General features: G+C 40.7%; 1 long non-coding RNA gene across 1 annotated transcript; it reads left to right on the top strand.

Annotated features, from left to right (window-relative positions):
- Positions 1-4,947: 4,947 nt before the first annotated feature.
- LOC145435804 (uncharacterized) lies at positions 4,948-6,470 on the top strand. Its single transcript, XR_013914030.1, has 2 exons — positions 4,948-5,100; positions 5,242-6,470. It is a non-coding gene; the product is annotated as an uncharacterized LOC145435804 (long non-coding RNA).
- Positions 6,471-16,154: the final 9,684 nt, after the last annotated feature.

Below are 16,154 nucleotides of genomic sequence, written 5' to 3'. Positions count from 1 at the left end.
ATTACGTTGCGCGCGGTGTGGCTGGAGACCGCGTGTTGACTTAGTTGATTAGTGAGTTGGCTGAGAGCGTGGCCGAAGATGGATGTGAGTGAGTATGTCTCTGTCTTTGGTAGCGTGGAGTAGGAGTATTCGGGAGCAGCAGCATGAAGTAGTTGTAGTATTAGACAGTTAAGGTGTGAAGTAGCAGGTAGTTGGCATTGTATTTGTAGGCTTGAGGTGGATGTATCCTGTCGGAATCTATGTTCAGATAGATTGACTGGGGCATGGAAAGATCACGGAGGATGCCGCGCTAGCATCTGGGGAGTGATATTGTCCCGTAGTTAGTCCCTCGCCTGTAGATGGCAAGGTTGCTGCTGGTGTAGGTTTAGGCCTAGCTGTCGGAATACCGTTTGTGTGAAGTTGTGTGCTGTGTGTAGGCCTGTGTCTCGTATTGTTAGGTCGTCTGCGTACGTTATCAGTTTGTATATATCGCTGTGTATATTGTGTAATATGAGTCTAGTGTGAAGCGCCGTTTTGAGTACTGTGTCGTGGAATATAATCTTATTATAACCGTATGGACGTTTGTACTGTGTTAGGCGTTTCGTGTTACGAGCGCTACGCAGACGGCGATCGCAGAGAGACGAGGTCCCGAGCCCAGGAACACACCGGCTTCCCTGTTAGGTACGTAACGCCGTATCAGGGTCGCTACACTAGGATCGTCCTCGCCATCTCATCCGCTTGCGCGGTGTCTTACAAAAGCCTAGAAGTGGGTCGTGCTACAAGTCGGCAGTTACGGAATCAAAAAATCAAGAATATCGGCATGGTGTAAATGACCATTGTAGTTGACAAATACGAGGATTACCACACACAACAACGCCTGACGCTTCCTACGACACCATTGAGCACGATCGAAACATACATACGGCACCGAAATTGAAAAACAGATTTTTCAATGAAGTTATCACGTCGAGACTAGTCATTTTTATATGGCTGCTCATCTTCAAGATATTCTGGAATATTGGTTATGTATATCACAGGAGAAAATGAACTGCGTGATGAGATTATGACCTCTTTTGAGACACACTACAAAAAAACTATTTTCCACAAACCTCAACAAAACATTTTTAACAGCAATATATTTGTATAAGTAGGCTATTAACAATTTGGCAATTAAGATGAGTTTACACGGTAGAATATTTAATCTCATGCGGCCATTCTGTCGATGTGCTCACTGAAGCATTATCAGTTTTGAAGCGAAACTGATTCGTGATTGCCCTAATTTAATATAGTTTAAAATTGGTTATCAGTTATGTTGCAAATTTAGAGGTTTCACGGACCCCCTGAAAATGCTTCGCGGACCCCCGGTTGAGAACCACTGCAGTAGAGGGTGCAACAGGGATGTACGATTATATAGTACAACAGCAGTTCTACGTATCCCTGATTTGTCATTGCAAATTAAGATTCGACGAAATCTGTCAAATGTCGAATTTTTTCGTCGGGCTGCTCGTGAAATATATATGCCGACAATGTTTGCAACATGTTTTCATGAATGCAGTGGTTCATTATAATTCATGTCAAATGAATTTTGCGTACTTTTATATCGTCAATTCCCCTGTTAAAATACTCCTGTCACGCTAGCTTAGGATAATTTCCACAAAATATTTCCAACTAGGTATTTCATCCCGCAGCGCACAGCGTGTCGAAATCGAACAAAGAGGCACTGTACCACTTTTGAGAGGACGAGCCCTCTGTACATTGAACATGCTTTGAAGCTTTTTTATCAAAATGATTGATTAAATATGTTGGTATTTGAGAGCTACAAATTAAATATTCAGAATATTTCTTCATCGTATCGTAAAGGATGATACTGTTTAGTGTAGTACCAGCAACATCACATGAACGATGTATAATATGGGATGCTTTGTTTGTAATACATTCATGTTAAAGATTATAACTGAGAGTGCATTACTAAACTCAATGTGAGCAAAGATCTCTATCACTAACTCAGTTGATATGCTAGTCACAGAAGGCAATAAAACAGAATCCAATACATTTACGTCCCCGTTTGCCAGCCGCGGAGGTGAATTCGTGATGTGTACGTCTGGCTTGAAACAGATGATATGAGCCCCACACGGTGGTTGTTATAACATCCTTGATTGGATCTCGAATACAGCACATACAAATATTATATCGCTATAGTTATAGTCGAGTGGTCCTCGGGCGTGATTCGTGCTATTTCCGATATTGAAGTCCCAACCCGAAAAGGCCGGCATGACTTCGAAATCTTCCCCCTTGATTTTACTACCTTAAAATATGGTGGGAGAGGGCGCCAGACTAGCGATTTTAGAAAGAGGGGGCTGTAGGAAAAGGGTTAAGAACCACTGTGTTAGATTATCGCTTGGGCAAAATATAATCCAGAATCCGTAATTTTTTTTTCAGTGCTATTTCGCTTTCTACTCACCCGGTGGTTCATTTGCGCGCGTATCGCCCAGTCTGAAACCCTGTCACGTAGGCTGACTGCGATATGAAAGGAATTTCCGAAATTTCTCGGGCCAAGCTGTGTTCCCAGGATCGATCCAGTACTAACTTTGCGTTGATACGGACGTCATTTGTCGATTGGTGACCTTTGTCTATTTTTTCTCGGGTCTGCATACCATCTTCCATTTGATTGCCCCCGACAACATGTACGAGTTCCCCGATAAGACCAACAAGGTGGATACGCATTGGAGTCCGGACAAGGCCAAGATCGGTCTCAATATGTTGCATTGAAATTTTGTCCAGGCTGGAAAGTCATCTTATCGTTTATATGCTGTACATGTGAAGTTACGAGAGTTGGTGGTTTTACACTTTTGTATTGGTAATGTTATTATGTATTCTGGTATTCTACGCAGTTTTACAAATTGCTAATTGTTTTGTGTAACATGAGAATGTTGTTCAAGTTGTGTTGTTATTTGCATTATCCACCCCCAACTTTCTTTGAATGCCATTATCACGGAACTTTAAACCAACATCATGTCATATTTGGGATAAAATATATGTCGCCTACAACAAAACCTTCCATACCCCCGCTATCGTGAGAATATTGTCACAAAGTATGCATATTTCAGCAAATTGGAGAAAACAACGTCACGTATTTGCATTGCTAAAGACTTAAATAGTCTTTTGGAAGAACAGAACTTCAATACTGCAGCCAACAATACGTTCATGTTGGCAAATTTATTCCACTCAAAGCTTTTCGACTAGATCTCGACAGGAGTGAACGCCAGTAAATGAGGTTAACCAAGTTCGAAATTTGTAAAGAATTTTGTCTTTGTGGCGTAATAATGACAATTACACAGAGTCGCGAACTGCAGTAAACAACGCACATCAGTCTTGTTTTGTCATTCGGCTGTGGTACAGCCGATTTAGTGTATGTTGCACCATAACGGTGCGTTGGTTACTGCCGTTCGCGACTCTGTGTACTTGTCATTATTACGTCACAGGGTTACCTATCACACTTGAGATTATGTAACGTATGAAGGAGTTTTAAGGTAAGGTTACATCCCTTTTCTAATTGAAATTTCCATGCCAATTAGGCAAATAGTACCTGCATCGGTGCATCACGGTAACTGAATTTACTTCCGCAAATTGCGCCTATTTGTCGTGACATTAATCATTTTACGTTAACCGCGAAGATGCAACTTGCATTTTCAGAAGTCGTCACTTCCGATTAACTGCTAAAAGTATGCGACCCCTCGACTGAGACTACTTTTTAAAACTAGTTTAATATTTTTCATACATTCATTTTCTTCTTCTACATGCATCTTAATAACGATATCATAGGCTATCTGAGTGTTTGCTGCTAACTAGTTATGTTAGTAGTTAGGAATGGTGTGAACCTCTGAAAGGTTCAGGTTCGTGTGAACGCGAACCTTTTTGAGAGGTTCTGTGTGAACGCGAACGTGAACCTCATGACGTCACGTTACTAATTCCAACTCTACATTTCAGTGAGGTGATAGCTTGTATGAATGGCCACATAGTGCCACAATGCTGAAGTACATATTGACGTTTTAAACGTCGCCAAATGCGTCAACTGGGGCAATCAAATGATATAATATTCCCATAAAATCAATATCTTCCGTCGCTTTGCCAACAATTTCGACGAGGAATTGCAAGGGAATATAAGTTACGCCTTAACGGTCTAGGACAGACCGTACATATATGTATTAGGTGTCTGAGTATTGCTAGGTTGATATTGAGCTGAGTGTAAAATGGGTATTTATATAGCTCAGTGATTTTACCCTATTAACAAGTTAAACAGCAGTAGCCAACACTCCAATCGCCCGTATTTGGTTTTTATGATACAATAGACATATGAAATCTAGTTGGACCCCATGCTCTTGCTAGATTTTTTACATCAGACAACGGCATCAATTTCATTGATTGATTGAATAAGCATCATTCGCTGTCTACCTATACATGTAGTGTATTTTGCTATTGATGTTTTGTGATTGTGGGTCAAACTCACAGCAGAGAGTTACTAAATATTCACAAACGGAAAGCTGGATATTTCGAGCAAACTTTTGTAACAAAGCAAGCAAAATTTTTGAGATTGCCAGGTGGATGACCGGTTGGTGTTGATTTTTGTATGCTGCCAGCGCCATGCATAGAGTGGTGCAAAGGTGAAATGCAAAGAATTTCCACCGAATAGGTTATATAATGACGCGAAAAATTGTAATCTATGATAAAGTTTCACAGTGCAGAACCTACCAAGGTTCTTTTGTGAACGTGAACCTCTCAATTTCTCAGGTTCACAGACAGAACGCGAACGTGAACCTCAAGTTCACACCATCCCTATTAGTAGTGATAGTCCTATAATTTCCCAACAAACCCTTACACCAAAATTCGAATCTTAGCAATGTGCATATCCTCTTTCACAATTATTAGAAAAACAAACATAGCAAGTGTTCAGTACTGTTTTTCTTTGACAAGATGGACGATGTAGCAATGCGAAGTGAGTTTGTTCTGTGCGCATAAGAGTTATATATTTCAGATTTTCAATTTTCAAGGCATTCGTACTGTCATGATGTCGTGATCAGTGGAACCCGAATATCCGACACGATTCGTAATCAAATACCGCAGGTACTATGATTTGACTAATCATACTTCCGATTTCAAGAGAGTCTATTCATTGGTGATTTTCTGTCGGTTTTCTGTGCGATATCGCACAGTGTAGAGTACGATTTTAGCACATCGTTATTATAACCCGTGTCAATTGTACAGCAATACCCGCCGCCCCTCGCGAGGTCCGCATACGCAAGCAGTTCCTCGACGCCGACCAACTCACTCGGTACGGACACCGAATTCCAACGCATACTCGAATCGGACATTTATGATTCGCGATGCGTTCCGAGTTATTCCGAAACTTTCCGAGATGATTACACTGTGCTGCGTTAATTTTGAGGTTACCAAAGTATTGACGGTTCTTAGTGTACTTTTTGATGCTGAATCCAAAACTGTTATCCGTTTTCTTCATTCAGGTCTAGTTTCTTGGCAAATTGCATTTGAGTATTCGAAAACTGCAGATTTCAGCGTTATGCGATTAAGATTTGTGACGTCATAAAAAGGATATCGCAATGAAATTTTGATGAAAAGTTTGGAAAATATTTTAATTATGACTAAGACCATGCCCTATAGCCAGGGTTGCCATCGACATGAACCCAAAAATAAGGACAGTCGAAAAATTAGATTAGCATGAAAAAGCGTTTGCGTACATACTTTGTATTTATACGAGCTGTGGCCTATCACATTCCATACCTTTCGTCAGAAACAATAAGCCCCAGCAACGCCTTGTTATTGGAAAGTGCTTTATGGATCTCACGACAGCTCAAGTCTAGGTTTACCTTAACTCAGAGCCGAAACAGCACTTCCCCCCAAAAAAACGTTGGTCTTGCCCTATACCCCCACCCCCATGGGGTGAAAAACCAAACTTCTTCACCTCGTTGTGATTAGAGGCGTCAACCTAGTTGGGAAAGGGCCGTACACCAAGTTTAGACAAAATCATTTTTTTGAGCGTATGGAGCAAGAACTCCAGTAACAATGCTTGTAGTCTTAGTCCTGGCCGAAGAAAACTTATTGGCAATGTTGGAATCGGGGAATATTGCTTTGAACAATTGCAATTGTGCAATCGTTGGTGAGGAATGATTGCTGGTGTTTGACAGTATGGAATGCCCAGGTACCCTCTGCAGCAGCTACCTTGTAGTCTGTGGTCGTTGGTGCTGATCGACTTGTGGAAAAATTATTCATCGACCGGCTAAAATTAATCATTGTGACACACTTACTGTGTTTTGGGGTATCAATGTGAATTGAAATAGCGGTCTTTCCTGTGGCCTCCAGGTTAATGTCACAATTGCAGATATTGCAATGTGCGAAACACTCGCCCTTCAAGTTTCGTTAAATACCTTTGAATTCTCTCTCATAATCGTCACAAAAAACGTTTTTACGCCTGCTCATTTTAACTAATCAGATTCAGCCTTACTAGTAGCTAAAACTATATGCGCAAGTGCAATATAAGTTAGATAAATTTATCAATGATTTATGGCTTTACTACTTTTTAACCAATGTGTCGACTGCACTGCGCCTTTTTTCACTACGCAATAAATGCTGCCTTCCCACAGCTTGAGCTTATTCTGCTGTGGACCAAACAGCAGGAACCTGGTATTGCTGTTTACTGCTAAAATGACGTCCGCTGCGATAGCTTGGTACAGACGAAACTGTTATACCACCACTCACTGCCCTATCTATCGCACCACTTAGAAGTCAAATCTTGTGGTGTGTAGCCTACGTCACGAGAGCTCCTTTCATTTATGATGTCATAAAATCTCAACGCGAAAGCATAATGTTAGAATATTATGCAACACAGATACCAAAGGAAAACGATCGAAGTTCAGTAGTGATTGAAAATAAGACAAAATAAGGACGTAAGTCGAAAATAAGGACATTTCTTAGAAATAAGGACAGTTGAGTTTTCTAAGACGTGGACCTTCAAAATAAGGACAAATCTTAGAAATACGGACGGTATGGCAACCCTGCCTATAGCTGTGGTTCTAAAAGTGGGGGCGCGAAGCCGCTGTTACCTGAAAGATTTTTCGCGCTTCGCGCGATTTATCTCTTCTATTGTCTATTGTCCGAATTTCATATTTGAGAATTCTATCATCAACAGCCATAACCTTGAATGCCCCAAACTATCCGTTGGGATTGCTAACAATCTGATTTCTCTCTTTGATATTTCGTAAAGGAGGCGAGAAGGGGGCGCAAAATGTTTCACTGTCAAAAAGGTCTAAAGGTGTCTAAAAATTTGAGAACCATTGCCCTATAGCACAGGTGGGCAAACTGCGGCCCGCAACACCGTTCTGTGAGGCCCGCGGGAGTCTAAAGAAACGTATTAAATATATTGATAAAATGTGCACTAAAAATCGAATCAATGCAGGGACTTGATTATACTTTTTCTTGGTATATATCACCAGGATTATTCTAACGCTTGGTTATCAAACTGGGGTGTGTGCCCAACTTGGGGGCGTGAAAGCATCTGAAGGGAGCGCGAAGCTGAGCTCAACCATTAAAAAATTTCCCGCGTACCGCGCGATCTACTTCCAATTCATAGTTATTGCGCTGTATTTAGTATGAATTTCATATTTAAAAATCTCTCATCTGCAGTCGTAACCTTTCATGCCATCAAACTATCCATTTGGTTTGCTTGCATCCTGGTTGAGTTTTGCGATAAGACTATAAGGGGGTGCGAAATCTTTCACCATCAGAAGGGGGGGGGGGGGTGTCCGTAAAAGTTTGATACCCACTGCTCCAAGGTAAATACTTCCTATTTTATTTTTTATGTTCAATTTCTGGCGCGACAGCCCGATCTGAAGGCCAAGGCAATTTGAAAGGTTTCAACTGCTAAACATCACAGCAATCCTAAACGAGATTTACATAATTCGGATCACGAGAGTGATTTCAGATTTGCCACTCCAGTTTTAATTATTTTAGTGATGTGCTAATAAAATAAGATTCGTGCGTGTCTTAGGAAGATTCGTTCTCTGTATCCGTAGAATTTGGGTATTTATATTTTATCTACACATAGTAGAAGCGTGTTAGATGCTAACGTGGTTATGATGCTGTCAGCATTCTGTGGCCTGAAACTGAACCAAAAGTGGAATTTGTAAATCTCTGAACAGATCGCTGCTCACAGATTTAAATTTCAATCCTTGACTAAGAATCGGGAAAACCGACTGGCATCTCTATAGTTTTGACAAATGGTTATTGAGGTCGACCAGCCTATGAAATCTCGCCACTGTTTCTGACGCTGTACGATATCATCAAAGCAATGTTTGGTTTGTTTTAAATAAGCATATACATTATATCCATGTCCTCACTATATAATCAAATACCAATATTGCATTTTCGTTTATAATCCCAATTTTATATAGTGCGGCTCGCGAATGGATTCACATGTTGGATGCGGCCCGCTGGCTCAAAAGTTTACCCACCCCTGCCCTATAGTATACTGTGAAGAATTTTCAGGATTAAGTGCATTGAAAAAGCCCAGACTGAAAGTGAGCCGTGCTATAAGTCGGCGGCAGAGGCCACGATGGGGACGCACGGGAGCGAGAGACAATGAAGATGACTGCGAGAGAGAATGAGAAAGACGTCCCTAACAAGACAAAAAGCAAAGACCAATGAACTTTATGAAATTCATGTCGTGGAGCACAAGGCCTAGGGAGGCGATAAGCTCCACTGTGATGCGCCAATTAATACAATACAGAACTAGCAGCTTTGGGCATAGGCCACAGATCTGTGAACTGATCAATGACTAAGGTTTCACTGCACACATGCGTGCAGTAGAAAAATAACCATGGGCAGCTTTTCGAGTATTCATTTTAAAATTTCGAGGAAAGCATAGAAGCCCTGATTATTAAGCACAGGTCAAAAAGCGGCTTGAAAGCATTCGATACCTTGGAGCCCTGATGTCTGTGAAAATGCACTTTCTGACTTCTCATTACGATTACATTCCAGTCAACTGTGGTGATTACAGCGAACAACGCGGATAGAGATCCACCAAGACCTTCGCCAGATAGGAGAAGGGTATCAAGGATGCAGGAACGTAAACATATTTGCAGATAACAGTTGGTGCTTATAGAGAGATCTGCACATAACTCGATCCAAACATGGAAGAGAATCTTTGAAGCGACATTTATTTTCAGCATAAATCATTTGTATCTTATATTGTTATTGTATTTATCGTCGGAATATCAGTATCAGTTTCTTATATCATCTGGTTCCGCAAAACGCTTTCTTTGTTAAGTAATTTTGAACACTTCGTTTTCATGTCACACTCCACAAATTGATGTTGGCAAAGATTTCGCATTTAAAACGCATTTGTGATGTTATGTATTTACGTATCTATAGTGTTACATATTAACTTCTACCTTCTTCTGTTAGGTTGAGCGCCATTGAACGAAATTAGGATTTCATGGTTAGTTGTAAGTGCCTTTATTTCAACTTTGTTATTATAATTTGGTAGTATTAAAAACGGCTGTCATTGCAAAAACTTGAATTCGAATAAAAATACCATCTTGCAATAATTGACAACATGCATGACCAATGAAGCTACCACAGAAATTAGTTTCTTTGTGTAGAATAATGACCAAAAGCTAGCATAATTCAATATGGCGTGGAGAAAAAACTTGACCTGATTGAGAAAAAATTGATCCAAAAACAGTTTAAACATCTTTGACCTTTGAACATTAATTTTCGAACGCAGCACAGTGTTATCACCGAAGAACGTTCCGGTACAGATGAACCGTCGGATGCTGTAGACTCGGCATTGTCGCAACTCGTTAGCAATGACGTAATCGCGTGATAATTATCACGATAAATATCACGTCTTCAGTACAGTTATTGACTGCAATTGGCGCAAGCTCGATACCAAAACCATTGATGGTATTCACATGTGATGATATTTTATATCACCAGCTCATTAGGCCGAGGAAATGTTTATATTTATCTTCGAAAGTCAGCATTCAAAATCACAGCAGTATATTGCTATTTTTCTTGTGATTGCACGCCTTTTAGGTCACGTTTTTTGTGTCGATGCGCGTGCCGAACTTGCGAGATGTTTTATTTTAAAGGAGTTTTCGCTGATCGGCAAAGTTTTCCTTTTTCCAGCCGTTTTCATATTCTTCAACTACATTTTTGCGAACATCAATCAACTTACGTTTACTTTTGTACCTGTACAAATTTAGTACTTTAAAGGTGTACTGTACATATTACGACTAGATTCTCGCGTTGCGGTCCTGCGTTTGGAGTGGATAACTTTGCCCCCTAGTCGAACACTATTTATCGCTCCCGGACCCGGACTTCCCAATGTCTCTTTTTGCTATAGAGGTCCTTACTTGTATAGCGTTGATGCAGTAGAAATAGATTGGTGGTAGTACTATACTTGGTATGCAGTATTTGCCAATCCTTCCCGCCGCGTGTTACTTGAAGATATCAATCATGATTTGAATTGCCCTAGTTAAGATTAAGAGTCATTTGAATATAACGCAAAAATGTATGGCCAATTGGCCAATTGCCCATGTCTCTTTTCGCGATAACTGTTAGTCTAATCCAAGCGTAGCCAGGGGTATAAAAGACGATATTTCCCCGTCAGAGGTATACGTGATTCACGCTGTGGCTGCATGCAGTGTACAATCACAATCAATTTACTACGTGATATTGCTGGGAAATCTTAAACCACGTAGTCTTGTACTTGGCTACTGGGACGCAAACATTCCTCCAACGTTGACATGTCCAGAGGTGGTCGGGTACGATGTACGTCTACTTTTATGCGGTACTCAAATAGATTTGACCTACTTTTTATACTTATACAAGTATTTAGGCGTCTTTTAGGAAATTCTATCTGCCTATGGCCACGACCGTGATTGGCTAAGTATCCTATAGATGCGGTCTATCCAATTCGTTTTTACTAATGGTAAATCGTTTCGCAAGTGTCCTTCATACGCCTTCAATGTTTGTGGTATTTTTCTCGCTAGAAAATCAACCGTCCGATCTAATATACCTCATGTTACGAGCAGAGGTGGTCAAAGTAGTCAAGAAAGCTACTCAGGTAGAAGTAGAAGTAGCGACGAAAAATTTACTCTAGTTCGAGTAGAAGTAGAATTGACTGACTTTAAATCTACTCAAGTAAGTAAGTAGTTGTTAAAACGATCGTAATTCGTTCGCAAGGATTGTCAAAAGGTGCAAATTGAGCTATGCGAAATGTGCCGAGCTTGATTGAATTATTCGTCCGCATCATTTGATGAAAATGATAGTATTGATATGGAAATGCGATACTAATCCTCTGTTTACTCGAACAGCACGTTTTAGAAAATATCATGGTATGGCGCACTCCCCCATATTATAAGGCCCGTGGTTTAGTCGAAGAGCAATACGAAAAAGTGGTATAGGATACGATGGGAATACTTTGCGCGATTAGTGAACGTTAATAAGAGATATAGTGGATAGTAAAAATACCATATTGTGTAGCTTTAATTCCGGAAATTAAAGGCATCCTTGCTTTTATACTTCCACATGCACGTTATCCAGACAAAAGATTAATTAGAACTCGAAGAAATGATACTGGGAATCGAAAGTGAAATATGAATACTACTTCTAAAAGCGGAAAATGTATTTCATGTCTTTAGTCTAGAAAGTTTCAAAGGTGGTATGCCAAAACAGCTCTAAAACTAAAAAAAAAGTCTGAGTCCACTTTTGCAGATTAGGACACGCCATATGGACTGCTAAATTACGATGTGATAAATAATGCTAGATTGCGAAACATTAGTTTCAAACGTTATGATGAGTCATATATACTGTGATGAAATTTTTCATAAGGTCGAAGGGCGACAATGCGGTGTGAACGGAACCACGCCGACCCGCTACCTAAATTGAATTCACCGATACTTTCCCGAAATCATACTGGTTACTCCGTATCCACTGAGCGCGAAGCGCGACAAAAATTCTGGGCTTTAATCAACTTTTATAAAGATTAAATGTTGATACTCCGTGAAAAAAGCCCCGAAATTCCTCAGGCTATATTCCTGATTGGGGGATTAAACGACTTCTACTGAAAATAGTTAGTAAGTAGATCACAAAATATTACGAAGTAGAAGTAGCGAAAATCAGATTTACTTGAGTAAGTACCAGAAGTAGAGGAAAACTACTTGAGTACTTCGAAAAAGTAGGAGTACTTCGTTACTGACCACCTCTGGTTACGAGCCGAACAGTGGTACAACAGGATTGGCAATATACTGATCAGCAGGTGTCAAGTTCAGCGGGTATGCAAGAAGTTGGATTTCATTCGCGTGAAAGTATTAGAGAACTGATTAGACATTGTTAATTAGTATGTATTTTAACGGTGCTGCCATCAGTGACGTGCGGCGATATTAATGTGTGGTGAGGCAGTGATCCCTTTAAGTCAGGTTTAAAAATATATTACATAACAGATACATCAGTATGTGAATGTGGTTTGCACAACCTTTTCGCCGTCGCAACTTCAAAATTCATACTACACCGGTGGTTCCCGAAGTCGATAGTCGCTAGCACACTGTCACACTGCGCTGCGATTGTCGGATTGCTAAGCCACCAATCGCCGAGGCAGATTCATTTGTGCCTTTCCTTGTAGTTATTATTATTATTATTATTTGAACAACAGTGGTGCTTTTAGCCTGTTGAAGGCTTTGTGCTCCACGACATGATAATTCAACGGTTCAATGCATTTCTTCTGTACTTTTTCATTCTTCTTGCACTCTCTCCGGCACGCTTCATCAGATCATCATCGGTTCATTTGCTGCCGAATTATAGCTCGGCTCACTGTAGTTGGGCTTTTTTCGAGTCACTGCAAAGCAGCGAGGTCGGCGATGAGGAGCCCATAGAACCTCCGACACATAGTAATTAGTCCGAACCTGGATTCGAACCACGACCATTGGTGTCGTGACGCTGGCGCTTAACCAACTGCGCCACTCGCTTCCCCTCTTTCCTTGTAGTGTTTCACTGCGTTATTGTACGTAAAAACGATTTCCATATTGCTTGGCGTTATTGAGGGGGTTCTGGCGCCGTGACATTGTTATATAATTGTTTTTTTGAAATCCATGGGACAGTAGCATACGGTTGGTAATTACCAGTGATTATGAAATTTCCAACTGTTTATGAATTGCACTGTCATAGGAGAAATGGGCCATATGTGGCTTACTTCTCCATTCCTACTAACTCTAATAATATGTATCCAAATTGGGTATTTGGGTGTAACCATGTCCGGAGTTAGTAATTTATGAACATGACTGGAAGAATGTCAATAAATCATTGATGTTTTGTCACTATATTCTTTATACTTATCCTGGCGGCTGCACTGCATCCCTTGACCGCACGTCCCTGACTGCTACGGTAGCCAAAATTCAACGAATTAGGTTCCGACATCTCGGAGTGCACTCTTGACAACTAGAACAGTAGTGATTTGTGATGCCGTATCTTACTGCGTTTGCCGCATTCATGAATCGTCGCAAATGCGTGCATGGATGACTTATGAAATACAAGGAGATGGAAGACAGCGTTAGATCAACGCCAACAATGCATACCCGTCCGGTAGCATGAAATAAACAAATAGATGACACAGAAGTAATGAAACATGTCAATGCAACATACTTTTATGCATTTGCTTTCAGCAATAAAGCGGTCTATAAAATGGCATACGGAATATACTTCAAAATAGCGAATATTTACTTCTTTCGGCGTGCAGCATACTCCTGTTGACTCGTATGATTCCATAAATTACGCTATTCACCAACTAAACTCAGTAAACTAGGATTACCATACGTCATCTTTTAAGAGGATTTGTCCTCTTTTTTGACTTTTTTTTAAAAGTGTCCTCGGAAGACGCCCAAATAGCCTCATTTTTGAGATTTTGTCCTATTTTTTGAGAATTTTTGTTAAATATAGGGCAAATCAGCACTGAAGTAACGCCCCGGCGGCTATTTTGGGTGCTGAGCCGGAAAGCCGACTTTTTTTCCCGTAAGCCAACGGATAATGTGAAAGAAAAACTGTAAAGCCGGAAAGTTGACCTTTTCTTTAATCAACCGACCACGAAGTCAGGATTTTCCTCCGGTATTGCAAGTCTGAAAATTTTGAAAAAGTGTCCTCTTTTCAGATTTCCAAAATATGGTAACCCTATATCTAAGGAGGTCTTCAAATACCCGTGTGCCGGCGTAAGGGAGCCGTATCTTCGCCGAGATCGACGATATTTTTCGTTCAGATTTATTTGTCAGGCCTCTTCGAAGTAACAAAGGAGTTCGATATTTTTAAGCTTGTTGCTTTTGTTATTGCGATTCTGGGATATTTAGACTAATGTGCACAACGAAATAATAAGTACGCAATCGCTTATTTGATTCCAGAACTGTCTATAAATATCGCGCGAACCATGTAAAGAAGGAATTGCAGAATATTCAATCAAGTCCTCGTTTATTCGACGACGCGAGTGCTATATGGCCAGGCCGTGCTATTTTTGGCATATGCCAAAATTACCAAAAATAGCTTAATTCCGGCCTTTTTCAGATTCATTTTTTGGCAGTTTAGGCATCGCCAGAGATTCATATTTGTATACTCGAATTAAAGGTGTAAAACGTGGTATAGTTTAATCTTTCATAGCGAACGAAAGTCACAAAACATGCAGTAACCTCTTTGTGTCATCAAACAGCGAGAGTAAAAACCGAGTTGACAACGGTGTTGGAGATTCAATTCACCCAACACAAAACCGACCGACTGCTTCAGCAATATATCATCCGAATAGTATATTCGATATACGTGCATAATCACCTGCATTCATACAGATCACCACACCACTTATGATAATAATTTAAAATCGTTGCGGACAGGTTTGAATCGCAGCCCTTCACTCGCTATCCAATGGTTAGAAATCATGAGTGACTTTAATATTCAATATAGTATGAGAAAATATCCAACGGGCAAACAAAAACGGGCTTTGATGGGGGTTACGTCTTGGCGACTGGGGCATTTTGCACTGTGTAAGTGTGTATGTTCGTTGTTCATTGATGAAACTTCAGCCCTATTGTCCAACGGGACACAGTCTATCAGTTATTGCACCATATCAGGGGCGGGCAACATACGGCCCGCGAAGGGATTTTGTCCGGCCCGCAGATAGTTTTCCGTCTAACATGATAATGTAGCCCGCGGCCCGTTTTCCGAGATTCCTCACTACTTGCTTACATACGTCAAATTTTAGTGACTGTATGTTAATATACAATATACACATAAGCGCAGCGAACGAGGGTGGTGCTTACGCGTAAGTTAGTTGAAGCGAGAAGACTTGCATTATCGGCATATACGATGTAGCCTACTCCACCTTAATGTCATTTGTGGTAATCATGGTGTTTGTCGACTACAATGGTCATTTACACTAGGGCGATATTTCTTATTTTTGACTCCGTAACCGTCGACTTGTAGCATGGCACACTTCTAGGATTTTGTAAGACACCGCTTATGCTAGGGGTCGCGAACTCGAAACGGGTCGCGGGCCACTTTCAAATTTCGTAGAGACCGCGGGCCGCATGAATTCAATATCGAGTTAGAATAGGCCACACAGTTGAACAACCACGCAATATCTCGTCACCTACTAAACCCTAATGAATTGATATCTTGGTAAATTTGGGATACCGGGCTTATCGAACGCCTTGAAATCTTAATTAAGGATTGCACCGTGTGTTGATCGGTCAGAGAGAAGCAGACATGGTGGTGCCTGTATATGACGATGCTGTTCTCAAATCCTCATTGTTTTCGTCATTATTGGCGAGAAATGGCTTTGAAGTTACATTGCTGTCGTTAAAATACATTCATTAAATACGATTTATTTCTTATATATGTGGATAAATGGGCGAATAATGCATCGATTCAGCAATCCGGCCCGCCAAGTATTTAATTTTTCTATATCCGGCCCGCCGACTGGAGAAGTTGCCCGCCCCTGCACCATATGCTGACATTTCAATAACAAGTTGAAGTGAAATGGAAATATATATACGCATTGACCTAAATGCCAAGGTGGACGTCTGCTTAAAAGAATACTCCAACTCGTTTCGGCACCTTCCTATCTTCTC

Source organism: Botryllus schlosseri, chromosome 3, assembly GCF_051294905.1.
Source record: "Botryllus schlosseri isolate E-star chromosome 3, Bs_hap1, whole genome shotgun sequence".
Classification (NCBI taxonomy): Eukaryota; Metazoa; Chordata; class Ascidiacea; order Stolidobranchia; family Styelidae; genus Botryllus; species Botryllus schlosseri.
The sequence above is the reverse complement of the archived record's forward strand: the minus strand, read 5'-3'. Positions and strand labels throughout refer to the sequence as shown.